Source organism: Aotus nancymaae, unplaced genomic scaffold (assembly GCF_030222135.1).
Source record: "Aotus nancymaae isolate 86718 unplaced genomic scaffold, 86718_ANA_hifiasm-v0.15.2.pri h1tg000062l, whole genome shotgun sequence".
Lineage (NCBI taxonomy): Eukaryota > Metazoa > Chordata > Mammalia > Primates > Aotidae > Aotus > Aotus nancymaae.
The window spans coordinates 25577977-25605506 of record NW_026988476.1 but is presented as its reverse complement, the minus strand read 5'-3'; the positions used below and the strand labels follow the sequence as shown (position 1 = coordinate 25605506).

The following is a 27530-nucleotide window of genomic DNA, read 5'->3' as shown; positions in this document are numbered from 1 at the left end:
CAGTTGCCTCACCACTTGGGAAATAAAAAAAGTTAGAAGAACTCTAGCAAGTGTGGACAACTCTTTGGAGCAGCTTTCCTGTGAAGGGATGCAGAGAAATAAGATAGAACCTGGAGGAGAATATGAGGTTAAGAGTTTGGTTTATAATGATGGGAGAAATTACAGCATAATATGCTGACAAAAAAAAAAAAGTAAGATCCAGTAAAAAAGGGAAAGACTAATGACGCAGGAGTGAGAGGCAATGTCTTCAAATAGCAAGAAAGAACAGAATTTGCCATACAAGTAGATAAAGTGGCCTTAGATGGTAGCACAGCCAGTTCATCTGTAGAAACAAAGAAGGAAGAATATAAAAGCACAGACACAGGACAGAAAGGAGGTAGATAGTACAGACGTTTGTGAAAATTACATTCCTAATGCTACTATTCTCTTTATGAAATGAAAAGCAATGTCATTAGCTGAGAATAAGGGTAAAAAAGATGGTGGCCAGACACAGTGGCTGACGCCTGTAATCCTAGCACTTTGGGAGGCCAAGGAGAAAGAACTGCTTGGGATTAGGAGTTCAAGACCATCCTGGGCAACATAGCAGAACCCTGTCTCTACAAATAATAAAAAATTAGCTGGATGTGGTGGCATGTATCTATAGTCCCAGCTGCTTGGGAAAATAATGCAGAAGGATCGCTTGAGCACAGGAGCTCAAGACTATATAGTAAGCTATGATTTCACCACTGCACTCAAGCCTGGGCAACAGAGGGAGACACCGTCTCAAAAAAAAAAAAAGACAGTGTTGAAGGACTTACAAGGTCTTATAAGGTCTTATAAAACACATTATAATTATTAATTTTTTCATTCTTATATGTTGCATTCATTTTAATGTTCCACTTAAATTTTTGAATGTAGGATATTTGACAGTATTCACAAATAAATTTACTGACTTAAAATGAATTTATAATCTTGCTGAGAAAGGAAGTATATAGTATCTACAAACCTAACTAGAGCAAAAAACCTAACTTGAGCCTCAATGTGGTTCTACTCTTCCAGCTCAAGTAGCATGTCTATAGCTAGCTCTCCTAAAATTCCAAAGCACTTATTCTCTATGTACATACACATGCAAATAATTCTATGAGACAGTAAATGGTTTCAACTAATATAGCAAGGCAGCAACATACTGCAGTGTGATAAAGATAAGAAAATAGATAATAATTGAACTCAAAATCTAAAACAAATCCAAATACATACACAAATTTAGTTTACGGTAAATTATTTCAACTCAGTAGAAGGCTCTATCATTCAGATCAAATAAAAACATCCAAATAAAGTTTCAAACATAAAAAAATATAAAGTATTGAGGACCAAGCATGATGACTCACACTTGTAATCCCAGCACCTTAAGAGGCCACAGTGAGTGGATCACTTGATGCAGAAGTGCAAGACCAGCCTGGCCAACATGGTAAAATGCTGTGTCTACCAAAAATACAAAATTTAGCTGGGTGTGGTGGGGTGCACCTGTAATCCCAGCAACTCAGGAGGCTAAGGCAATGAGAATCACTTGAACCCAGGAGGCAAAGGTTGCAGTGAGCCAAGATCATGCCACTGTACTCCAGCCTGGGCAACAGAGTGAAACCCTATCTGGAAAACAAAAAAAGAAAAGAAAAAATATAAAGTACTTGAAAACACAAGAAAAGACAGACTTATTTTATATAGTTTTATGTTTAAATGTTTATAAGTATATTCCATTTGTAGTAAGAATTTTAAAAAATAAATGATTCTACAAATCAATTTAAAAAGACAAAAAATTCAATGAGAAAAACAGACAAAGCATTAATCATTTCCTGAGACGGCCATCAAAATGCAAAAACTCATCTAAATTCCTACTGTCCTAATCAGTCACTACACAAAAGTATAATGGCCCCAAAATGCATAACACAATTATACAATTATCTTTTAAAATAAGAGGAAAAACATTCAAAGTAAGCAAAAGACAACTAGTAAATCCAAACACTGAATTCCCCAACATGGGAACCTCATTTACAACATCTTTTCTAAAATTAACTTTATAGACCACACTAAAATTTCAAAGCTATGGTACAATTTCTCCTTTTAAACTGCAACACAGTTATTTCTATGACTCACATCTTAACACACCCTTATTCAGCAATACCCGTTCTAAACTACTACTACCCCAATCTGAAATGAAAACAACTAATGCCAGAGATGAGTAATGAAATTTAATTTCTCCATTAGGTATCATGTCACAACAAATGAAACTTCTATTTTTTAAGCAAACTTTTTTCCCTTTAATATGAGAACAGATAAATCCATTTGAATAGCTTTTCCAAGAAATGAAAAGAAATTGCAGAGCTGGTAACTGCTGAAATTATCTTTTAGACTTTTGCTTACTCATCACGCTCAAACCAGCCCATTTTCTCAGGAAAAGGCACTGCTCATTTAAAAACACTTCCACAGGAAATAATCTGGTTAAAAGTTTATTCTGTAAAGAAATCTAATTTATAATTAGACAAACTGAAAGTTTAAATACCCAGTCTTTCAAATCCACACATAAAATCAGTTTTCAAAGACAAAAGAACGTAAGTCACCAAAATTGTTCAAAAATTAACACTACAACATGAAATTCACACCAATAATGTAATTGTAAAACAGCTGCACTAGGTACAGAAGCTTTCCTCCCCTTAAAATCTATCATCTTGACCTACTTTTCCTTTTACAAGATTTCTGAGTTAGAAAGGGCCATCTAATCCAACTAGCCACTCAGAGATTATACCTAGCTGGATGGGCATTCAGCCTATGCTTGAAAAGCAGGGATGAACACCTCCCATAAGCCCCTTTTATTTCTTTTAGTTCTTTTTAGTTTAGATCCAAAATGACATCACCCTATAACGTCTCTCAGTGGTCGTATCTCTACCCCAACCTTAACAAATCTGTCCAATCCCACTACCACAAGGTAGTCTTAATAATCAGTTAAATTTAAATTTAATTTACCAGCAAATAGAAAAACCTACCTCAAAATTTGTCATTCACAAAAATTTATTATTCTTTGGAAGTTTAGCTAGGGTATTAAAGTTGAACGTAATAGGCTAATTAATAAAATAACTTTTAGGTGTTATCACCTTAGGTCACTCAACAATGGAAGTACTAAAATGACTAAATGTTTTGGGTATCATGTTTTATTCTTGCTTATCCCCAGAAAAGACATGATACCTAAAACAACTCACAAACTAAACATGATGTGTAAATGAGAACATCAAATACTATCAAAAATTACTACTGAAAGTTTTGCTTATGAAAACAGTAATTTTTAAACTTTGTCCAAGAACAGCCAAATAAACGCAAAACAGCCCAAATACATACAAAAAGTTTGGTATATTATCACAGTGCCATTTCACATCAGTAATTTTTAAAAATAGATTGAATAACTAATGCTCACAAATGAGAAAAAGACAAAAGAAGAGAAAGCTTGTTTGCTTTTCCAAAAAACAGAAGTCTCCATTAAGATTTTACAACCATGAATTCTGGTATTTGCAGCTACAGTCTCTGCCTATCATCCAGAACACCTCTACTGCCCCCTTCCTACCACAAATATTACCACAAATATTAAAATAAAAATGGCTCAAGGATCACCTGAGATTAGGAGTTCAAGAACAGCCTGGCCAACATGGCAAAATCCCATCTCTACTAAAAATACAAAAATATTAGCTTGGCATGGTGGCAGGCCCCTGTAATCCCAGCTACTCTGGAGGCTGAGGCACAACTGCTTGACCCCGTGCGGCAGAGGTTGGCAGAGAGCTGAGATCACGTCACTGCACTCTAGCCTGGGTGACAAGAGTGAGACTCCATCTTAACAAAAAGAAGAAAAAGTTGGCTCAAGGGCCATGAAAGCCCTTGGACTCAGGAAAAACTCTTAGGAAGGAAAAATCTCTCTGGAAAATAACTACCTCTATCCAGTCTAGTCTGCACAGTATAGTATTTGCAGATACACTCCTGCCATGAGCTTCCAGTCAAAATGAACAAGAGTAGCACATACCAACAGGGAGTAGATTTCAAAGAACTGATAACAGAATGTGAGAGACAATTAAAACAAAAATTTCAGCCATTAGAGTTGTAAAAGAAATCAGACACAAAGAAAACACTCATTTAAAAAAACAAAAATTGGCCGGGCACGGTGGCTCACACCTGTAATCCAAGCACTTTGGAGGCCAAAGTGGGTGGATCACCTGAGGTCGGGAGTTCAAGACCAGCCTGACCAACATAGTGAAACCCCGTCTTAAAAAAAAAAAACACACAAAAATTAGAACCTGTACTTTATAAAATATCTGTGTGCGTACATAATATAGACAGAGACACACAACCAGAAATTAAAAGCTAAATGGCCTGTTAACTATACAAAGTTAAATTATCAAAAAAACAAACTTGACAAAAAACTGACAATGTATCACAAAAAAATGATACGTAAGGGAAAATATAAAAGCAAAACTAACAGACATAAAGGATAAAATGAGAATGTCCAATAAATTAAATGGGAATTCAAGGAGAGGAAAGAACAAAGAAACACAGTGGCTGAGAATTTTCAATAACTGTTGAAAGCTATGAACCTTCCAATTCAGGAAAGGCAACAAAATTTGAACAGAATAAAAGATATTTAAACATATTTGTAGTAATGTTGTATAACTCAAGCAAGCCTTGAAAGCAACACAGAAAAGACCACGCTATAAAGGAATTTAGACTTACATGGTACTTACAAATAGAAGCCAAAGGATAATGTAATAAAAATCTCCATAGAGGCCGGGCGCGGTGGCTCAAGCCTGTAATCCCAGCACTTTGGGAGGCCAAGGCGGGTGGATCACGAGGTCAAGAGATCGAGACCATCCTGGTCAACATGGTGAAATCCCATCTCTACTAAAAATACAAAAAATTAGCTGGGCATAGTGGTGCATGCCTGTAATCCCAGCTACTCAGGAGGCTGAGGCAGGAGAATTGCCTGAATCCAGGAGGTGGAGGTTGTGGTGAGCCGAGATTGCGCCATTGCACTCCAGCCTGGGTAACAAGAGCGAAACTCCGTCTCAGAAAAAAAAAAAAAAAAAAAAAAAAAACTCCATAGAAACAATAACCATTAATTACCACAGAATTGTATACCCTGCTGAATATTGGAATATTAGTTTTCAGAAGCAATATAAGTCTGTCAGCTATGCAACTAACAAAACTGATTAACATTAGTAAATAGTAAATAAAAATTCAGACTTTAAATGAAATTTGCTAATCCAAAAAGTAATTTTTTTTTAATGAACAGTATATCTTTCTAACCACAGTATGACTGATTGAGAAACCAATATTCTTTCATTAGGGATTACAGCTGACCTTACACTTCTACAACCTACATTTCTACTTTTTTATTAGCCAGGGTCTGACTGTCACCTAGACTGGAGTGCAGTGACACAATCTTGGCTCACTGCAACCTCTACCTCCAGGGCTCAAGTGATTCTCTGGCCTCAACCTCCTGAGTAGCTGGGATTACAGGTGCCCACCACCATGCCCAGCTAATTTTTATATTTTTAGTAGAGATGAAATTTCACCATGTTAGCCAAGCTGTTCTCAAACTCCTGACCTCAAGGGATTTGCCCACCTCAGCCTCCCAAAGTGCTGGGATTACTTTGGGAGCATGAGCCACCATGCAGGCCCTTCTACACTTCAATTTTAATGTTGATATTCTAAAAGGAAATTCCTATCGTTGCTATTTAAGAAAAAGCAAAGACATCTGACGTCCATATAAACAGCAAAATTGTGAATAAACAGCAAAATCTCACACATATTCTAAAAACAAGTACACATGAAGAATCCAATAAAATTAAGAAATATTCTCATTCTGATTTACTGAAATTAAGAGGCATTTGCTTTAATACGTTCACAATCTTATGTGTTTATCATTCTGTGAAATTGTACCTTAAGAACTATGGCTTAAGAAAACATTCACTGAAGATTTTTACTCATTTATTATGCAAGGTTTAGTTTTATACTACTCAAAGTTTAAGTCAAATGTGTAACTCCTCTTTTCAAATGTACGATCTCCCATCTATCTGGGAGCCCAACACAGAGCCCAACATGCAATGTTGTCAAATATTTACTTCTCTTAACGTAAATAACTTTATATAGGTAATCCTTGTGAGTTCTTCCCTTTGGACCTTTTTTCAAAATAATCCTTCATATATACAGTATATATTGTCCTATTTGTGTTCACTAGTACTCTGAAACACAAAATCCAGGATTTTTTTTTATCATGATATGGACTTAATTATAATGTTTTGTTTCTGAAGCTGCGAAAAGAGTATGTGACAGAAGAAACATCAAAATGTACAGATATAATTACCTTGAATTGGAAATAAGTGTAGCTTTGATATATTAACAAAGTTTAAGTCTACAGTAGCCAAAAAAAAAAGAAAGTTCTTCAAAAAAAAAAAAAGGCTCTATTCTTTTGCCATCACTCTCAGTAATAGGAAACCTAAGCAAAATAAATAGTGAGAGAACCACTAAGAACCTTACAGAGACTTAAGCAAAAAAACAGTGAAAGAACCAATGCTAAGAACCATCTTAGGGAGCTAATTCCAAGAAAAAGTAGTCCTTGTGATTTCAGCAACTGAAAGCTGGTTTAAGTATGTAAATTATGTAATTAACATAATTAAAACACTGCATACCAGGACACCTTCAAAATTTGTGATTGCAAAGACCGCCTTCCAGACAACGGAAGTATTAGGTAAGAGTGTGAAAGGTGATCAATTATCAGAACCTGAAATATAGCCACAAGTAGAGGCTCCTATGCTATGGCCATCCTTAGAAACCGTGTTTACAACCCAACCACCTCAACAGCCATGCAAAGATAGATGTATGCTACCTTCGATAGACATAGCTACCATGATCCTACATTTCAAGTTCCATGAAAGGCTTCTGCTTTCCTCACTATTAGAAGACGCCCAAAGAGTTAGGGGGAAAAAAGTAAAAGCTATTAAATATCATGTACTAAAAATAGCAGAAAATAGTCAAATTAAAATTGATGAATTTATTTTAGGTAAATCCAGACAACGTTACTAACTCAAAAATTTAGGCACATCAAAAGCCATCCACTATAAACCAGTCACTATTAAAAGAAAAAGACAAAGAAAATCACTCCAATACCTTTTTAAATAAAAGGGTTACTAAATCAGGAAAACCAATACACATTATGGAATGTCTGATTTTGGCAGAACACTCAATAAACAAGCTATCCTTGGAGACAAGATTGATAAATCCTGAATATGGCTGAATTGGAGAAGATTTAAAAGGTTAAGAAATAATATCCCAAAATTGCCAATTAATGGTTTAGAAAGTATCTTAATAATGTATGAAAAAACTCTGTGCTTAGCCTGACCTTAATAACATTTTAATCAGTTACTTAGATAAAGCTTGCCAGTTTATACAAATGTGTTGAACACAAAGATGAGAACAAAGGGCAAGCCAACTAAAGGTTTTAGAAAATAAGGTTTTTATTATCCTGTGTTACTCTTTCAGTTACCTGGTTAAAATAGCAGAAATTCTGACAATTACTTCAGACAAGCTGGGATACACACGTTAAGTCTACAGACCTACCCCACATAATGAGCTGTTCATTTAACTAGTTTTCATCAAAATGGCTCTTGAAAATTACCACTTTTCATGAAATTACCTTTTTTGGTAATTAGTGACTGTTTACCTAAATACACAACACAAAAATATTCTATGGAGTGAAATTTCAACATTTATGATTTCAGACAAAGATACACTCAATGTTTAATTCAACATAATTATTTCTCCTCAGAATATATCATATGGAACAGATGTATACTGTACATATGGTATACTGGATGAACCTAGATATGCTTTGTGTACATATGCAGAGCAAGAAAGTCAATGAGCTTCCAGCTCCTACACTCCGTCTTTTCTGCCTGCATTCTATCTCCCACGTTTTAAACAACTTGTGTTTATCTGTTATTGCCTTAGTAATGGTTTTCTGTGCAGACAACTTAAGTGCAGACTGAATACAAGATAACTCTGAACTCCAGAAAGTTTGAAGTGGTAAAAAAACAGTTCAGAAGAAACAGACTTTCTAAAAAGTGACACCCTACCAACTACACCACCATCCACTAACAAGTTTTCTTTCTCCTCTGGCAAATACAATTAACCTTCATTATACTACATTACATTTTATGTATAAGGTGTATTTACTTTCAACTTGTATATATCTACATAAATTTGTCTTCACTGTTAGATTAATATTTACCTACATGTGAAAACTGTTAGAGATGAAATACCGCACCATAATTCCCTACTAAAATTAATGGAAATATGCTTTCAAATTAGCAGCAGTGTTTTCAAGAACGAATTAAAAACATTGAATATTTGATTTTCAAGTTGGAGGCAACAAGCAAAAATAGTTCAGACAACAATGGATACCAGTCCAAACTCAAAAATGAAAAAAAAAAACTATCTGCTTGAGTGGGAATAGCAACTCCAAAACAGAATGAAGAAACATAGGATGAGTGAGATCAGGCAGCAAAAGAATCACATTTCAAGGCTTAAGGATTCTAATTATTATATAATCATAAATCAGTGTGATACTAAAATCAGATGTGTTCTGTAGAGTTGAATAATATTCAACAAAATTAAAAGATAGATTTTTGCAAAGGAAAGGCATAGATCACTGAACTAGAGCACTCAGGATACACTATGAATACTACCCGGAATATGTAAGCTGGGATTCAAAAAACAAGTAAGACTAAGATAGGTAGAAATGAAGATAAAGACTTCCAATAAGGATCCTCCTACTCCAAACACTTAATAATGGTGTGAAATATTACTTTTGCATGAACATTTTGCACAAATATAAAGGGAAATTATTTACAAGATATGGCTAAAATCAAAACTAAGATAAACATCGTACTGGGTGAGACATGCAATAAAAATTCAAACAATAACCCATATCATAGGTGGAGTAGAGGGAAGAAGGAAATGGGAAGATGGCTGGATAGCTCAGCTCCTAAAGGTAACAGCAACAAAATAAGAAGCGGGTTCATGGACTGACACCAAGCGGCAAGGTAGAAGATAGGATTTGCATAGCTTGTAAAAAGAGGTTTTAAAAAAAATAAAAAAGGAAAACAAGGAGAGGGGAGGAGAGAACACCAATGACAATGCAAATCTAGAGCTATAACTTCATAGAAGCTCTAAGCCTGAAGAAAAAAAAGACAACAAAACATCCAATGTCATAGCAAATAAAAAATTAGTACGTCCTTAATATAAAGCCAGTGTTCATTCACATTTCCCAATTGCTTTCTAAGTATGTTATTCCTTGACTCATAAACTTCTTGTCTCCTTTCACCTACCATACCTTTCTCTTTACTTCAGTTTCTTACAATTCTTAGAACTTTTAGCTGGGGAAGGGAGGGGGAAAAAAAAGAAAAAGAAAAAAGCAACTAGTCTTAAGAGAGCTTCCCAGCGTGAATTTTGTTGATAGTACCCTCAATGTGCTTAACAAGTTTTTTTTGGGGGGGGGGGCGGAGGAGTGGTTGTCTATTTCTGATCAATTCGTAGTTAAATTCAAAGACTACATTTCAGGGTCTTGATTTGAATGCAAGATTAACACAGTGTGGCACACTTTCATTAGGAAGTATCTAACATCGGGAACATATTTTCCAGATGAGCAGCTATCGGTGATCTTTGCCTAGGCATTATCCATTTGGAGATGCAAAATGGTGATATTCTAATTCCTTAATTCCTCATTAGCTAGAACACAACCATAGAAACTGATGACCTATTTGGTTATCTCAAGATACAAATCACAGAGGAAAAGTAGGATAACTGCTTATTTCTAGCTGTCAAAATAATGAGTCGGTCCAACAGTAAAACCAGTTTTTTTAAATCCAAAACATAGCAAGAAATTTAATGAGAAAAAACAAATCACATAAAAACATGAATTCACACCAGATGTTTTATGAAATAATCTGACGAAGATTTTTAAACTTGAACATGTTAAAGAAGAAGAGAGACAGAGGTTTTCTAAGTAGCAAAAGCACTGCAAAACAAAGAGAATTCACCTGAAACAGGTGAATATGAAAAAGCAATTCCAAATCTAAAATATGAAAATTACAGATACTAGGCCGGGCGCGGTGGCTCAAGCCTGTAATCCCAGCACTTTGGGAGGCTGAGGCGGGTGGATCACGAGGTCAAGAGATCGAGACCATCCTGGTCAACATGGTGAAACCCCGTCTCTACTAATACAAAAAGTTAGCTGGGCACGGTGGCGCGTGCCTGTAATCCCAGCTACTCAGGAGGCTGAGGCAGGAGAATTGCCTGAACCCAGGAGGCGGAGATTGCGGTGAGCCGAGATCGCGCCATTGCGCTCCAGCCTGGGTATCAAGAGCGAAACTCCGTCTCAAAAAAAAAAAAAAAAAGAAAATTACAGATACTGGCATACAGACTCAATAGATACAATATACTCTAGACTAGACAGAATAGAATAAAATGATAAACTGCTAGACAGTAATGAATTCACCTAGAATGAAGCACAGAAAAGAGAAAAAAATGATAGAACAATTAAAGACACAAGATAAACTAAAAGAGTCCAAGACAGGTCTAGCAAAAGAGAAAAGTGAAAATAACAGAAGCAAAATTTAAAAAGGTGAGAGTTTTTCAAAATTAAAGATTCAATCCCTGAGACTGTAAGTATGTATACTCTGAGTATCAGGTGGATAAACAGAAGTTTGTTCATACTTACTCAAAATACCAAGCACAAAGATCTACTTCACAATGTACGTGCAAAACAATTTAAGAAAAACCACATGCAAACACTGGCATCACTTTGAAATGTTTACAAAACACTTAGGATATCAAATAGGGACTGGGGAAGGGAGGGACTTCAAAGTTTACCGAATAACTATCCAAAGTTTCTTTTTTAAATCACTCCTACATATAGTCATCCCTCAGTATGCACCGAAAATTGGTTCCAGAACACACGTAGGTATACCAAAATCTGCCACAGCCAAGTCCCATAGTCCATCTACTCAGGTTTCACCATCCCACTCCACGTATAAGTGGACCCATGCAGTTCAAACCCATGTTGTTCAAGGGTCAACTGCAATTAATTTCTTATGACTCTAAAAGTAAGCTGTAGATGCAACTTACATCTCAAAACAACCCCATATTGTAGTGAATTGTTAAAGTATTATTTCAAAGCATCTAGTAAATAAACACATTTTAGCCCTTAAAGAACACTGAAATGGTCAGCAGTGGAAATCCTGGAGAAAAGAAAACAGCATAAAGGTGAAGAAATAAAAATCAATTCCAGGGAAAAAACTGTGAGACAACATAAAACCATAAAACTTTATAAGACAACACGTAAGAACATCTTCATAACCTAAGGTAGAGAAGAATTCTTTAAACTAGACACAAATTACAAATTATACAATGAAAATAGTGATAAATTCAACATTTACCTTTTACTAGAGACAACATAAGAAAGTCAGAAGACAAGCCACAAAGTAGGAAGAAGACATTTATAACACGTAATTGGCAAATAATTAGTATTCAGAACATGTGAAGAAATTTCATCACCCAGAAAGATAAATCCAACAGAAAAATGAAGAGTCATTTCAGAGAAAAGGAAATTAGTGCCCAGTAAATGCTGAAAATGTTTCTTTTCATTAATCAGAAATGCAAAGCCGGGTGCGGTGGCTCCCGCCTGTAATCCCAGCACTTTGAGAGGCCAAGGTGGGCAGATCACCTGAGGTTGGGAGTTCGAGACGAGCCTGACCAACATGGAGAAACCCCGTTTCTACTAAAAATACAAAATTAGCCAGGCATAGTGGCACATGACTGTAATCCCAGCTACTTGGGAGGCTGAGGCAGGAGAATCACTTGAACCCGGGAGGTGGAGGTTGCAGGGAGCGGAGATCAAGCCACTGAACTCCAGCCTGGGCAACAAGAGGGAACTTCCATCTCAAAAGGAAAAAAAAGAAATGCAATATGTACAATGTATCAATTCACACACAATAGGCTGACTAGTTTTTGCCATCATCATGTATAAGAAAGAATGTGGAACCATCACATATATACACTGGTGATGGGAATAAACTGACACATTTATATTGGAAAGAAAACAAGTTTGCACTAACTAATAGAGTTGAAAATGTATGTCTCCTACAATCCAGCATTCTATTACTAGTTATAAGCCCCGAAACTATCTAAACTCTTAAGTCTCAACTCATTAGCGATTAGCAAAAAATTTAAGTCTTGACCAGCATTTTTACTTTTAATAAAACAGAATAGCATGGAATAGTACACCTGATAATACAGTGAGTCATAACTTAAAACGTGTTTCTTATTGTGAGTGGTAACAAAAAGTTTGAAAATAAAAAAACACTATCCTAGAGACACAAGTCCAACAAATAGACCTATGCTATTCAAGGTATTCATAGCAGCACTGTGTATACATACTAACAACAAAAATAACTTAAAAACCCCAAATGTCCAACAACAGGAAATAGGTTGTAAAATATTCATACATGAAGTAGCAAAAGTAAATCAGTTAGAGCTACATACAACATGGTGAAAGAATATCCGAGGCTAGACACAGTGGCTCACGCCTGTAATCACAGTACTCTGGGAGGCCAAGGTGGGTGGATCATGAGGTCAGGAGATAGAGACCAACCTGGTCAACACGGTGAAACCCAGTCTCTACTAAAAATACAAAAATTAGCCAGGTGTGGTGTTACGCGCCTGTAACCCCAGCTACTTGGGAGGCTGAGGCAGGAGAATTGCTTGAACCCAGGAGGAGGAAGTTGCAGTGAGCTGAGATCGCAACACTGCACTCCAGCCTGGGCAACAGAGAGAGACTCCATCACAAACAAACAAACAAAAAAAGAATATCCAGACAATAGAGTTAAGGGGAAATAGGAAGTTACAAATAAACTTATACAGAAGGATTCCATTTAGAGTTCAAAAACCAACAAAACGACAAAGTAGTTTAGGGATACAGATAGATCTGGCAAAACTAAAAGAAAAGCAAAGGTAAGAAAGGTAGTAGTGAAGAGTGTGGGGAGGGACATAAAGAAATTAAAAGGATTACGTTCTTAAACTGTGTATTAGATACAAAGCTGTTCATTATGTCTTTGTATCTTACATGTATTTTTAAAACATTATTTTATATGTATTTTAAAAGAAAAAATTGAAATAAAGCTGAAAGGTACACAAGTGTTCAGTACACAGATGTTCATTTTATATTTTATCTTTAAACTGTACATATACATTATATATTCTGTTATGTCTGAATAATTTAATTGTGGTTTTAACTTTAACAATAAAAAGATTTCAGTTGCCTGATTATTTGGAAATTAAAAAAAAAGAAGAAGAAAACAATAAAAAGACAAGTAGGAAGAGAAAAATGTAAATCAAAACAAGCAAGCAAACAGGCATAAGTTTCCCTGCTTCTTTATTTATATAATTACAATGAAAGCACTGAATAATTCTAAAAAGGTATTCCTACTTTGCAAGAAATTTTCCTCAAAAAGAAAAACAAGTACTTTAAAATAAGAAATCTATTAAAAATATTTGGTTGCAGTGAGCCTAGATCACGCCATTGAACTCCAGCCTGGGTAACAAGAGCGAAACTCGTTCTCAAAAAAATAAATAAATAAAATTTACAGAAAATATCTAGGAGTGTGTGTGTGTGTGTGTGTGTGTGTGTGTGTGTTTTACCTAGTACAAAGCTATCTTAAGAAATCAGATATAGTAATGAAGAATAATAACTAAAGAATCTCTGGCCCAGCACAGTGGTTCATGCCTGTAATCTAAGCACTTTGGGAGGCTGAGGCGGGCGGATCGCTTGAGGTCAGGAGAACGAGACCAGTCTGACAAACAAGGCAAAACCCCATCTCTACTAAAAATACAAAAATTAGCCAGGTGTGGTGGCAGGCACCTGTAATTCCAGCTTCTTGGGAGGCAGTAGAATCCCTTGGGCAGGGAGGCAGAGGTTGCAATGAGTTGTAGGTTGCAGTGAGCCAAGACTGTGCCACTGTACTCCAGCCTGGGTGACAGAGCGAGATTCCATTTCATAAAAAAGAATCCCTTTATACCTAAAGTACTATGTTATTCTGAATGCTGCCAGTACTTTTTGCTTAAATGAAGATTACATAACACTGAAAGGATATGAAATATAACTACCAATTTATGCCAGGTAATTAATCCTAGAAGAATAGACAAAAATTCAGCTTTCATCACTTTACAGCTAACTTAAGATTTATGAATTATTTCTTTTCTCCCCAAAACCTCAAACAAGATAAATGCCTGGGCTATATTTTACATATAATTCCAAGGCTAATCTTGAATGTATATCTAACCTTTGAACATCATGGGTTTAAACTATGTGGGTCCATTCATGCAGATTTTTTTTCAGTAACTATATTGGAAAATATTTTGGAGAATGCAACAAATTGAAAAAAACTTGCAAAGAAACCACAGCCTAGAAATATTGAAAAAATTAAGAAAAAGATGTCATTAATACATAAAATATATGCAGATACCAGTCTATTTTATAATTTACTACCATAAAACGTACACAAATTAGAAAGTTAAAATTTATTAAAACTTACACAAACACAAACCAGACCCTATATGGTGACTGTACATGGTGTCATTTGCAATGGAAGGAAATGTAAACAAACGCAAAGATACAATAGTAAATCACAACTGCATAAAATTAACTGCAGTACATATTGCACCACTGTAATAATTCTGTAGCCACCTCCTGTTGCTATTACTGTGAGCTCAAGTGTCTGAAGTATCCATGACTCCTATCCATGACTCTATCTCCATATGAGCAGTCCGTCCTTCCAGTAAAAGTATCATAGCAAAAAGTGATCTCTTGTAGTTCCTGTGTATTTTTCATCTTTTTTAGCATAACACTGTAAACCCCTGAATAACACCATGGGACCCATACCAAGTGCCACTAGTAATGCTGGAAGTTCTCCCAAGAAGCAGAGAAAAGTCATGACATTAGAAGGAGAAGTTGAATGACTTGATATGTACTGTAGACTGAGGTCTACAGTACAGTTGCTCACCATTTCAGACAGATGATTCATTTTACAAACAGATGATAAAAACTTATGGTATCAATAAACAGTATTGTAAATGTACTGTCTTTTGATTTTCTTAGTAACGTTGTTTTCTTTAGTATTGTAAGAATACTGTATATAATATACATAAGCATACAAAATACATGTTAATTCACTATTTATGTAATTGGTAAGGTTTCCACTCAACAGTAAGGTAGTAGTAGTTAAGTTTCTGAAGAGTCAAAAGTTACACAAAAATTTTTGACTGCACAGAGAGCTGGAGCCCCTACTGTCCAAAGGCCAGCTGAATTTTTTATTTGAAAAGTACTCCAGAGAGAGATCCAAGATGGCCAATTAGCAACACCTCAGGATTGTAGCTCCCAGTGAAAGCGCAGAGAGTGAGTGGATGCCACACTTCCAGACGAATTATTGTTGCCCACAGACCAGGAGATTCCCAGCAGAGGAGCCCCACGGGTCGCCAGTGCAAATCTTTTGGCCGGCGCAGCTGTTTTGCCGGTGCCCCGGCGCGGTGGTTCTCACTGTGGAGTATATGGGACTGGGTGCCCTTTTAGTTGGCGTTTGGAGCTCCGGGAAGGCGGAGTCGCCCATTCAGCTGATTGAAGGGGAGACTGAACCAGGAAGCCAGACCGGGAGATAACCGGGCAGAAGAGCACGACGAATCTCAACACCGCTGTTTCAGCCGGCACAGTGGGTCGAGCAGGGGAAACTACACAGATTTCGGCGCCTTATCAGCGGGTGACTAGAACACCTGGGAAAGAGTCGACCGTTCAACTAAAAAAAAAAAAAAAAAGAAGAGGCTCTAAGACAGGGAGTCAGGCCATGGGGATCGGCTGGTCCCACCCCCACAAAAAAAAAAAACAGCAATTGGAAGTGCTGAGGATTGAGAGTTTCACAGCAAGCACAGCTGAACCCGGGAAGGTCCAGCTCTGTGGCGGAGAGGCGTCCGCCGAAGGAAAACTAAGAAACAGAAAACACTTCATTACCAACAAGCCAGAGTCCACTCAAGAGACCAATCTGAAAGTCGTCAATTACAAAGACAACAGGTGGATAAATCCACAAAGATGGGAAGAAACCGCTGCAAAAAGGCTGAGAACATCTGAAATCAGAATGCTTCTCCTCCTACAGGGGATCGCAGCTCCTCATCAGCAAGGGAACAAGGCCTGATGGAGAACGAGTGTGATGAATTGACAGAATCAGGCTTCAGAAGGTGGATAATAAGAAACTCCTGTGAGCTAAAAGAACATGTTCTAACCCAATGCAAAGAAACTAAGAACCTTGAAAAAAGGTTTGACGAAATGCTAACGAGAATAGACAATGTACAGAGGAATATAAGCGAATTAACAGAGCTGAAAAACACAATACGAGAACTTTGCCGAAGTATGCACAAGTTTTAACAGTCAAACTGATCAAGCAGAAGAAAGGATATCAGAGGTCGAAGACCAATTTAATGAAATAAAACGAGAAGACAAGATTAGAGAAAAAAGGATAAAAAAGGAATGAGCAAAGTCTCCAAGAAATATGGGACTATGTGAAAAGACCAAATCTACGTTTGATAGGTGTACCTGAATGTGACAAAGAAAATGAATCCAAGCTGGAAAATATTCTTCAGGATATTATCCAGGAAAATTTTCCCAACCTAGCAAGGCAGGACAATAGTCAACTCCAGGTAATATAGAGAATACCACAAAGATATTCCTCAAGAAGAGCAACCTCAAGGCACAAAATCGTTAGATTCACCAGGGTTGAAACGAAGGAGAAAATACTAAGGGCAGCCAGAGAGAGAGGTCAGGTTACGCACAAAGGGAAGCCTATCAGACTCACAGCAGATCTCTCAGCAGAAATCCTACAAGCCAGAAGAGAGTGGGGGCCAATATTCAACATCCTTAAAGAACTTTCAACCCAGAATTTCATATCCAGCCAAACTAAGCTTCATAAATTAAAGAAAAATAGTATTTTTTGCAAACAAGCAAGTACTCAGAGATTTCATCACCACTAGGCCTGCTTTACAAGAGCTTCTGAAACAAGCACTACACATAGAAAGGAACCACCTGTATCAGCCATTCCAAAAACATACCAAAAGGTAAAGAGCATCACCATTATGAAGAATCTACATCAATTAATTGGCAAAACAGCCAGCCAGCATTAAATGGCAGTATTAAACTCACATAAATCAATATTAATCCTAAATTTAAATGAATTAAATGCCCCAATCAAAAGACTTAAACAGGCAAATTCGATAAAAAGCCAAAATCCATCAGTATGCTGTATCCAGACCCATCTCACATGCAAGGATACACAAAGACTTAAAACAAAAGGATAGAGGAAGATTTATCAACCAAATGGAGAGCAAAAAAAAAACAGGCGTTGCAATTCTCGTCTCTGATAAAATAGACTTTAAAGCAACAAAGACCAAAAGAAACAAAGAAGGACATTACATAATGGTAAAAGGATTAATGCAACGAGAAGAGCTAACGATCCTAAATATATACGCACCCAATACAGGAGCACCCAGATACATAAGGCAAGTTCTTAATGACTTACAAAGCGACTTAGACTCCCACACAATAATAGTGGGAGACTTTAATATTACATTGTCAATATTAGATCAACGAGATAGAAAATTAACAAGGATATCCAGGACTTGAACTCAGACCTGGAACAAGTAAACTTAACAAATATTTACAGAACTCTCGACCCCAAATCCACAAAACATATTTTTCTCAGTATCACATCATACCTATTCTAAAAGCGATCACATAATTGGAAGTAAATCACTCCTCACCAGTTGCATAGCATTTCACAGGTTTAAATGAAATATTGGTTGGCTGCTTATTTGTTATTTTCTTCCCTCATTCCCTCCTATCTCCATTGTTAAGCGCAATCATTGGCATAAAAGAGGTTTTTAACACCCATTTTTAGACTGTATTCTAGCCTGGGCAATAGAACAAGATTCCCGTTCTCTCTCCCTCTTTCTCTTCCCCTTTTTCTTTCTTTTTTTTTTCTCTTTTTCTTTCAAAAAAAAAAAAACTCCAAAATTTTCAAGCTCAGAAATACTTCAAGTTAAAACTAAATCCAATTATTTAGACTAAAAAAAAAAAAACAAAGCAAAAGAACTAAAGCCACTTTCACAAAAAGGATCCAGTTTAAACTTAAAATTACAGCAAACATCTAGGTCAAACTGGAAGCTATTTAAGAAATGATTCCCCAGCAATGGAGTACCAAGCAGATTATACAGCACAGTGCCTGAAACTGTACCCAGAAATAAGAGCACTAAATACTACTTTGAGAAATTCCCTTCACAGAAATCACGACGTTCAGCCAAACCGAAGAGATCCAGGCTATAGAAAACTATGTAAAATAATTATAGGAAACATTTCAAATGAACATGACTTCCCAATAAAGTAGGTAAGTACAAGTCAGTAGCACGTAAGTGAATTCAATCTGTGTGGATATTACAGATTTAAGGAAACATCTTCAATGTTCTGCAACACAGCATTCAGAACACAGGGAGTTTTTGGTGCATAGCTTAGTTTGTCCAATTTTATTTCAAAAGATAATTAGATCTAAACACAGGCATTCACTTAATTATTTATGTACAGATTCCACTTAGAACACTTACATTACTGATGAACAAGATTAACTGGTACTTAGCACAAGTTTGTTTGTTTGTGTTTTTGTTTTTTTTGAGAGTTTCACTCTTTCACCCAGGCTGGAGTGCAGTGGCGCAATCTCAGCTCACTGTAAACTCCGCCTTCCAGTTTCAAATGCTTCTCCTGCCTCAGCCTCCCAAGTAGCTGGGATTACAGGTGCGCCACCACGCCTGGTTAATTATTGTATTTTTAGTAGAGATGGAGTTTCACCATGTTGGCCAGGCTGGTCTCAAACTCCTGACCTCACGATCCACCCACCTCGGCCTCCCAAAGTGCTGGGATTACAGGCATGACCCACTGCACCCAGCCTAAGCACAAGTATTTTGCTGAAATTCATGTTTTAAATTGTTTTCCATTCCACTCTCCCAAGAGTAAAAACCTGAAACCCTTATTATTATTATTATTATTATACTTTAAGTTCTGGAGTACATGTGCATAATGTGCAGATTACATAGGTATACATATGCCATGGTGGTTTGCTGCACTCATCAACCCGTCATCTACATTAGGTATTTCTCCTAATGCTATCCCTCCTCTAGCCCCCCACCCTCCAACAGGTCCCAGTGTGTAATATTCCCCTTCCTGTGTCCATGTGTTCTCATTGTTTAACTCCCACTTATGAGTGAGAACATGCAGTGTTTGGTTTTCCATTGCTGTGTTAGTTTGCTTGGAATGATGGTGTCCAGCTTCATCTATGTTCCTGCAAAGGACAAGAACTCATCCTTTTTACGACTGCAGAGTATTCCATGAAACCCTTATTCTTAGAGTTTCACTTTATATGGCATTCCAAATACCACTCAGCCATTCTAATAAAGGATGGCAAGTAAAGCAAAAAACTCAATGAGTCTCAATCATTTTCAAGCATCCTTCATTCAAGTTAAGCACTACCTAAGGGTCAGACATACAGCTTACAGTGATGAACAAGACACAGTCCCTGCCTCACAACGCTTATAATCTTGTAGGTGAGATGCCAACTATATAAAGAAATAAGCGGGCCAGGCGCAGTGGCTCACGCCTGTAATCCCAGCACTTTGGGAGGCCAAGGCGGGTGGATCACGAGGTCAAGAGATCGAGACCATCCTGGTCAATATGGTGAAACCCCGTCTCTACTAAAAATACAAAAAAAAATTAGCTGTAATCCCGGCACATGCCTGTAATCCCGGCTACTCAGGAGGCTGAGGCAGGAGAATTGCCTGAACCCAGGAGGCAGAGGTTGCGGTGAGCCAAGATCGCGCCATTGCACTCCAGCCTGGGTAACGAGAGCAAAACTCCATCTCAAAAAAAAAAAAAGAAATAAGCGTATTATAATGTCAGGTAGTGACTGATGGTGCAACGGAGAAAAATAAGGCTGCAACAAAGAACAGGGAGGATATGCATTTTAGATAGTGTAATCAGGGTTAGCTTTTCTGAGGTAACCATTAAGAAATGTCTGTAAGATCATGTAAGAATAACTCATAATGAACATACGCAGGAAATGAGACAGAAAAATTTCTTGGTAACTAAACGGATGACATTCTATCTACTGCTTTCCATGTAACTAAAACATTTTGTAGCATGTGGTTTAAGTAGCTTTTACTATTTTCTCTTGAAAATAGTAAATGAAAAACTTCAAGTCTTTAAATTTAAACACTAAACAGTTAATCTTCTAACTCCCATGGTGGGGAGGGATCCTTGTGGCCTTAATTTAGCTTTGTAACTAACACCTAATATTAGACAACTACACATGGACGGCGTTTTATATTTTTTCAGAAAGCATTCTTATAAAACAGCTCAATGGGTAAAAATGGGCTAAGTCAGAATGCCTCAGTTAAAATTCAGTCTCCTCCTAAAGACATTTGCTGCGTCTTTGAACAAATCATTTAACTAGTCTCCCTGGTTTTTACCAAACAGTACCTACCACATAAGGTTGTTTAGAGGACTAAATATGATAATGCACATAAAGCATTTATAGTCTAACAGCAAATAGGTACTCTAATGTTAGCTATCACTTATGAGGCAACTACTGAGATAAAATAATTCCCTAGTGAGCCTTAGGCAAGTTAATACAGGTTAAGATCACACATACAGTAAGTGGCACTGACTAGCAAAACTAAATTCAAGCTCAAGGTCTTCAGACTCCCTAGTGTTCACGCTCTTTCCACTATAGCACAGGACACTATGTAATTAAAGAACTGGACAATAAAGAACTTGCATAAAACCTTAGAGTTAATAAGGTCTAAGACCTGTAGGTCTCCTAACTACTGAATTCCAGCCTATTATACCAGACCAGACTGTTTCCTTGACAACTCAGTGACTCATCTGTAAGAAGAACTGTCCCACATTTTCCAGTGAAAATATAGTATAACATCATGTGTCCTGATAGACAATGTACTTACTTGAATTCATGTTAAGTTCTGATAACTAATTGTAGATGTTACTCAGAGTCAAAATAAATAAATATAGGTAAATAACATTCTCCTCTAGTAATCATTAGGCTGCTATGATCCTATGGCCCCTATGAAACCTATTCAAAGTGGAAGCTGTCTTAAAGGCTCTCTCACTGGATTAACTGACATTCTCCTCCTTTGTAAAAATACAGGGTCTGGTGTCTTCAGAAAGCTTTTCTGGCTAGCAGTTACTCTCCTACTCACTTATTTCTATAAATCCATTAAATGTGAAAATAGAGTCAAAAGGTATTATTTCTATAAAAATGACATTAAATCCTTTGGAAAGCCTTGATGAATAACTGGAAAAAATCCATAAAGATTTTATAATTGGAGAGTTTCCCAGTTCCTACATTTTCATTCCACTTTAAAGAAACCAATACCAGGCTGGGCGCGGTGGCTCACATCTGTAATTCCAACACTTTGGGAGGCTGAGGTGGGCAAATTACCTGAGATCAGGAGTTCAAGACCAGCCTGGCCAACATGGTGAAACCCCATCTCCACTAAAAACACAAAAATTAGCCAGGCGTGGTGGCAGCCACCTGTAATCCCAGCTACTTAAAAGGTTGAGGCAGAAGAATCGCTTGAACCTGGGAGGCAGAAGTTGCGGTGAGCCAAAAACGCCATTGCACTCCAGCCTAGGTGATAGAGCAAGACTCCGTATAGGAAAAAGAAAAGAAAAAAGAAAATAAACCAATACTAAAAATCATAGATAATGCTTTCAAAGTACAATCTATGAAAGAAAAATCAGGATAACCTTTATTTTAAGAAATCAGTACAAATAAAAAGACAGGCAAATAAAAGTAAAAGCAAATGTTTTAAGTGAAAACATTTAAGGTGCATATATAGTTTGAGCCCTCGCTTTAATCAACTTTTTGAATTAACTAATGAATGGTCCTAATCATGTGGGATATGTAAGAGGATCTCTACCACACTCTAATATCACTCCCTCCACCAAGCAGTTCCCAAAGGCTCCATGCCACTTTCTTCCACTCTCTGCCCATCCCTAAAAGAGGAAAGGAGAAAACTGTAAACTACATGTATCCAATAACAAGGTATCCATCAAAGGAAGAAATGCAAGATGAGAATTTCTTTTCTTTTCTTTTTCTTTTTTTTTTTTTGAGACAGGGTCTCACTCTGTCACCCAGGCTGGAGTGCTGTGGCAGGATCTCAGCTCATTGCAACCTCTACCTCCCTGTCTCAAGCAATCCTCCCACCTCAGCCTCCCAAGAAGCTGGGACCACAGGTGCATGCCACCATGCCTAGCTATTTTTATATTTTTTGTAGAGACAGGGTTTTGCCATGTTGCCCAGGCTGTCTTGAACTGCTGGGCTCAAACACTCCATCTACCTCGGTCCCCCGAGGTACTGACATTACAGATGTGAGTCATCACACCCAGTCAGGATTTAATTATTTTGTTCAACAAATCCTTATTGAGGACCTGCTACGTGCTACACACTGCTCTGAACTCTTGAGAGTCATCAATAAACAAAACAGACAAAAAGCCTACCCTCATAGAAGTTATATAATACTATGTGTACAGGAGTACAGGGAAGAAACAATAAACACAATCAGGAAATTATATAGTATGACAGAAGGTGACAAGTGCTATAAAGAAAACAGCAAGGTACAAGAATTAGACGTAGGGGAGTGCAGTTTTAAATAAAATAAGCAGATCTTTTAAAGAAAGTGACATTTTAAAAGCAAAGACTAGACAAAGACAATAAGCCATGCATGTATCTTCAGAAAAAAAGTGACCTAAAGAGGGGCAACAGCCAGGGTAAAAAACAGCACTGTTTCCTCCATAGCACTTGTCACCTTCTTGCCAGACGAAGGAAATACTATATAATTTCCTCTTGATTGTGTTTACCACCTCCTTCCCTTGCCCTCAAACACACACTATTACATAACTATCAGGGCAGAGCTTTTCATCTGTTTTGTTTATTGATGGATCCTAAGTGTTTAGGGCAGTGTCTGGCCTATGTAGCTGTCCTAAGAAAGCCAATCCGGCCAGAGGGAAATAAGCAGAGGGAAGATAGTAGCTAACCTTAGAGGTAAGGGGGAATGGGGAGAGCGGAAGTGTCCAGATTCTGTATGGCCTTGAGGACGTTAAGACCTTCAGCTTTCACTCTGCATAGAAAAAGTCACTGTAGCATTCTGAGAAGGTAAGTGATACAATCCAGTTGCTGTGTTGAGAAGACTGTAGAGAGCTAGTGCAGAGGCAGGGAGATCAGTTAGGAGGCTAATAGCAGAAATCTAGGTAAGAGATAAGAATGGCTTGGACCAGGCTAGTGAGCAGTGGAGACAGTAAGTACTGATTGGATTCTGGTTATATTTTCAAGATAAGACAGAGCACAGAATCCTAAGTGTGAAAGAGGTAAGTCAGGGATGACTCCAACGTTTTTTTACCTGAATGCTGGATGGAGCTGCCTCCAGATAAGATGGGCTAGGCTGTATATGAGGTAGGTTTAAGGAAAAATATGTAAGTTTAGTTGGAGTTGACCACTGCACATCTAAGTAGATAGGCCTAACGAGATGTGTGGAAAGTCTGGGCTAGAGGTATAAATATGGGAGCCATCAGCATATGGGTATTTAAAACCATGACACTGGATAAGATCGTCAGAGGAATATAAAAAGAAAAGTGAAACAAGGACTGAGCATGTCAACTTTAAGAGTAGAAGATAATCCATAAGATACAATGAACAAAGCAATTAGTAAGAAGAAAGCCCAAAAAGCAGAATGTCCTGGAAGAAGAGTGCAAACAAATTACACTTAGTGTATAAATCACTTTGCTGAAACCAGATTTTTAAAACTTCTTAATCAGCCTGTAGTAGTTAAGGTGAGTCATAAAATACTAAGCCATAACTTTTTTTCACAGTATGTCCTATGTATTTCCTAGGAACACTATATTTCCTATCAGTGTCTACTAAAATTATTGTTAGAATTAAAAGTATATCTTGCCTATTTTCTTTTTACATAAAACCAATTAAACACTTGTACCATTTTTAAAAAAAGAAAAAGAAATAGCCTAGTTTTCACTGCTACCTGTCAAAGACCAAAAATACATTTAAGCACAACAGCCTGGCACACAGTTGTAAACTATCATTATTTCTCTTTCTCTAGACCTCAGATACTGAAGGTTAAATTAAACTCCTTAGTTCACAGCACATAAGGTTCTTCTCCTTACTGTTTAATTTTCTATTTATAGAGGGGGAAAAAAGCCTTACATTCTCATCTAAACCAATGTTTTCCCAGCGATTTACAAATAAATTACATTTTTCTGATCAGGACACTCAAAAGTCATGTTCACAGAAACTGAAAAAGGAAGCAATGAAATGCAATTCTCTTTGTGCATGAGTGAGCATCAATGTCACTTCTAGAGAAATAATCACTTGCTTCTATCCTCTAAGTATACTCTGGATTTACCTTCAAAGTCACTGAAAACAGTACAGAGAACAAGCAGGTCGTAAGATGTATTCTCAAATATATGAATGATCTTGCAAAGTAGTTTTTCTCATTTATTACATATTAGGTCAGATTCCCAAGAGAACCAAAACCTTACTAAAACCATTAAGTTCAGTAACACTTTTATAGTTTTACAAAGTATTGGAAATCTTTTAGGTTACAATTTCATTTGCTATAAATATTATAAGCATACAACGAAAAATACACCTTCCATTCAAGTTAAGAACTTATACACACAGGAAATGTGTAAGACATACTCAACTTAAAAAAAAAAGTTTGCTCCAGTATTCTATGTGCCATCATCATGACAGGCTGATTAAGACCTTTTAACCATAACTTTAAATTCAAGTTAAGAACTTAACAACAGCGACAATCTTAATATGGGTTCTTTAGAAGTTAAGCCTCAAAAAGTTTTTCACGTTTTAGACGATTTTAAAAAGCCATATTAACTAGTATTAAACATATAATTATTAAAACCATCTCCCTACCAAAAGCAGATTAAAGCCTATAAACCAGAAGGAGGCCTGAAGTGAGGAATTTTTAGGGAAAAACAACATCAAACAGACGAGACTACTGGTATTAAAAGAATATATAAAGATCTAAATCGGAAACAAAATCGTAAATAAATGTCCCTTCATAATGCTGACCCTGAATCATTAAGAGTTAAATACTTTATATTCTTTATAATTTTCAAGTATTTAAGAAAATTTTTCAATAGCTTGTTATATTTTCAGATTCGTTATCAGTCAAATAAATTAAGTAGAACATCTTATTCTCTGAGCTCACTTGATAAGGTATTGTCTGCTGAAAGTACAAAATTAGAAGAGACATTTGTAACTCAGTGTTGGGGTGGGAGGGGAACTTACCAAAATAGACCCAGCTATTTCAGGTTAGATCCTTAAACTAAAGACAAAAGGAAAAAGGGGGGAAAAAAAGAGCCTTGTTTATCACGCAACACACCAAATATGAAAGTCTATTACAAGGCATGTCTACCCAAAACATTCCAGAGTAATTCAGTGTTATTCTTGGGAACATTATCCCAAGTCTCACTAGCTACTGCTTTGGACCAAACTGGAGACACTGTTGCCATTTGCCTGCTTGGTGAGTGAAGGAAAACAAATGCAACCTAATTTAGCCAAAATTCTAACTTTAAAGTCAACTCCTACACAATTCGGAACGTTTCGTTCACCTCAAGATGCTTATCTTTAGCTGTGCTGGCTATAGGTATATAAATTTTTCAAGGCTTTCCACGAAGTCATCTCAAAAAAAAAAAAAAAATCCACAACTTTATGTGAACAGTTAACTTCATATACAGCTTTTTAAGCACTACTAACTCAAACAGCTGCTAAAGAATCCGTTTCTGATATAAGCCCCACACAGTTATGAATTTAGATTCCTCCTTCCTCCCAGGAGGAAGAAGGGCTAACACTGAACGCTTACTTTTAACCTAACCTAGTCAAGGTGCAGCGGGGCGAGGCTGGGACACCGTTGTCCGCGTCCGGGGCTGCCCGCGTCTAGTGCACCCAGCGCCTCCAACGCCAGCGTGCGGGGCTGCACATCCCACACCAAGCGCATGGCTGAGGGCCAGACGACTTCTCTCTAGACTACTCGTGTAGTTTTCCGGCGAGGTCCCCAAGGCCAAAAATCTCACTGTGGGAAACTGAAGGGGTCCAGCAGAATCGCTAAGACACACCCCTCGGGGAGAGGAAGGGATAACTTCGCCAATCTCGAGGGTGCTCCATGGATTTTTCCAAAGTCTCCCCTCACGCTGCTTTCCGTGCCCAACCGCCTCCCGCCCTGACCTGGGAACTCGCACTAGGCAGCGGGAGGGGCGCCAGGGAAGGGGGACAGCGCCCGGGCCGGGTCCCCGGGCAGCCGGAGGCAGCAGCGAGGACTGGAATTCCAGCATGGCGTAAGCATGGCCCAGCTCCGGCCCAGGGACACCGCCGGAGACGCGCTGCGTCCGTCCACCGGCCGAGGCGACGGTAATCCACCTTCCCTCCCGGGGGCCCTCAGGCCTGGCTAAAAATAGGTGCGTCGGTCACCCCAGGGCCCTTTTGGGCCGACCTCCCCCTCTGGAGTCGTCCTTGCGGAGGAGGGGGGTGTCCCTCTGCCGCGCCCCGGGCGCCGCGACAGAGCCGGGGTCAGGGCCTGGGCGGCCCCGCGAGGCCGAGGAGGCCCCTCCGAGCACGCCCCCTACGGCGTCCCGGCCCGAGCAGGAGCCCGGCGCCGGCGACCGGATGCCCGAGGCCTACCCGGCGGGCGGCGCCCCAGCCCCGCGGCCGCGCCCCCCGCCCTGCCCGGACCTCCCGCTTGCCCCAGGACCCCGCGGCCGGCGCCGCCTCCCCCCGCGCTCCCTGCCGCCTCCGGCGCCCGGCCCGGTGCGGCCTGCTCTCCCTCACCCTGCGCGGCCGGGGAAGGAGACCGGAAAGACGCGGCGGCGCCGGCACTACAGCCCGGGCCGCCCGCTCCGAGGCGCCGCCGCCGCCGCCGCAGTAGCTCAGGTGCCGTCGCGCCGCTCGGCAGGAAACGGGCGGCTTCGGGGCGGGGCGGCCCCGGCACGTCCGGGCGTCTGGGCCGGCGGCGCCCGGAGACCGGCCCCTTAAAGGGACAGACGCCCGCCCGCCTCTGCCTCAGCGCTCCCGCCCACGCGTTCCGGTACCCGCAACTAGCGGCCGGTCGCCTCGGGATTCCGGGCTTTTCTCCCGAGACCGCGTCCCCCAGCTGGGCCGAGGGTGGGCGCTCAGGGGCTGGAGGCTCCGCGGAATGCCCTGCGTTCAGTAGCCCTGCTCTCTCCTCCCCAGAAGGTTGGTCTCGTCTCGCATGGCCCTTGCTCCAGGGCACCGCCT

At 38.7% G+C, this 27530-nt stretch overlaps 1 protein-coding gene across 16 annotated transcripts in view; it reads right to left on the bottom strand.

The window, feature by feature from the left end:
* The window catches only part of KTN1 (kinectin 1), a 110708-nt gene extending 83486 nt beyond the window's left edge, over positions 1-27222 (bottom strand). For 8 of the 16 annotated variants that reach the window (XM_064365892.1, XM_064365896.1, XM_064365898.1 and 5 more), the window contains exon 1: positions 27084-27222. The gene's annotated coding sequence lies outside the window, so the exon portion shown is untranslated. Of the gene's footprint in view, positions 1-25547; positions 25571-27083 lie in introns of those variants that run through there. The other 8 variants (XM_064365895.1, XM_064365897.1, XM_064365899.1 and 5 more) reach the window with 3 other exon arrangements.
* Between the last annotated feature and the right edge of the window lie 308 nt (positions 27223-27530).